This window comes from Sinocyclocheilus grahami, unplaced genomic scaffold (assembly GCF_001515645.1).
Source record: "Sinocyclocheilus grahami isolate Dianchi unplaced genomic scaffold, SAMN03320097.WGS_v1.1 scaffold11945.1, whole genome shotgun sequence".
Lineage (NCBI taxonomy): Eukaryota > Metazoa > Chordata > Actinopteri > Cypriniformes > Cyprinidae > Sinocyclocheilus > Sinocyclocheilus grahami.
The window spans coordinates 4548-5922 of NW_015514133.1; the positions used below are offsets into that span (position 1 = coordinate 4548).

The 1375-nt window shown below is 40.4% G+C and overlaps 1 protein-coding gene across 3 annotated transcripts in view; it reads right to left on the reverse strand.

The window, feature by feature from the left end:
• The window catches only part of LOC107578786 (palmitoleoyl-protein carboxylesterase notum1a-like), a 3317-nt gene that overhangs the window by 1741 nt on the left and 201 nt on the right, over positions 1–1375 (reverse strand). The gene's annotated exons all lie outside the window — the stretch shown is intronic.

The window sequence follows — 1375 nt, forward strand, 5'->3', positions numbered from 1 at the left end:
TACGTAACTCGCGTTACTTGTAATGCGTTACCCCCAACACTGAATGCAAATGCAAGTCTAAAAAACAAGTCAGAAAACACAACGACAATTCAGACAGACCGGAAGAGGTAGGTATAGTTTGAGACAGCGCCATTGGTTTGGGATTGCTCACCGCTGACTGGACGAGACATCTGTCAATCAACGTATACAGAGAAGAACCAGCCAAAGAACAGCAGAGTCGTGGTAGAAAGTGTATTGCATGAATTGCCCTCACTGTGGAATAATAAATACAGGGTGTCTATTTACATTTAGTTAAAAGTGGTTGTCAAGCATCCGCTCCAGTGGCGCAGATGGATAAGTGCTTGTCATTGGCTTTTTGATAAAACAGGTGTCTCGTCCAGTCAGCGGTGAGTAATCCCAAACCAATGGCGCCATCTCAAACTATACCTACCTCTTCCGGTTTGTCATTGTGTTTTCTGACTTGTTATAATGTTTTCTGAATTGTTGTTTTTTAGACTTGCATTTACGTTTGTAATTTGTCATTTTGTTTCCAGAATTGTGATTTGTTCTGCACTTCTCGGTCACCGTACTATAGCCAACGAGAACAGCGTGAGAATCTGCAAGCGCCAGTGAAACTTAAAACGCACACAATATACTTTATTATTAGGTTGGTGCTATAATTTTGTAATTATATCGTTCATTTATAACTTATATTTTATCATTTATTATTTGGTGCCTAAATTGATATTTTGTTTGGTTTATACTTTAAATATAGACTAACATTTTTACAACTTTAAATGCATGTAGGTCTATTTTGTCAGGATTGTTTTAGTTTTTACTTTCCCCATAGATCTGGTCTGTAAACGAAACTTAGTCTAACTTATGCTGGTATTTTTGTCAGATTCCGCGACTTTTTAATCTACAGGAGTCTGTTGCCGGGGCCTCTGAAGATCGAAGGAGTCAGTCATCACTCCTCCACCCATGAAGCCCCTTCCAGACTTTCCCTCTGCTGTATAGGATTTGGAGTCGGAAGGGAAGCCCGCATCTTACACGAATGCTCCTTTTTGTGGCTAAATTAAATGTTTCCTTGCGAGTAAAGTCGGTCAGCTGTCAGTCAAACAAATGCACTTTTCGTCACCACAGCTTAAAGCTTCATCTTGCTTATTTTAATGAGGCTATATTTTATACTTTCTCTCCCCCTTTACAATGATGTCTTCATTAAAGTGTTTCACACATCGCATTAATGTAATGGGGTTCGCTGGATTCCTGCTTCGGCCATTAATCGGCCATTGAGCGGCGAGATAAAAGGGTGTCAAGTGGCCGATATTAACGCGACACTTAACCTGACACAAGCCTGTTGTTTCAGACCACTGCTCTCACTTGTATGCATGCAGTG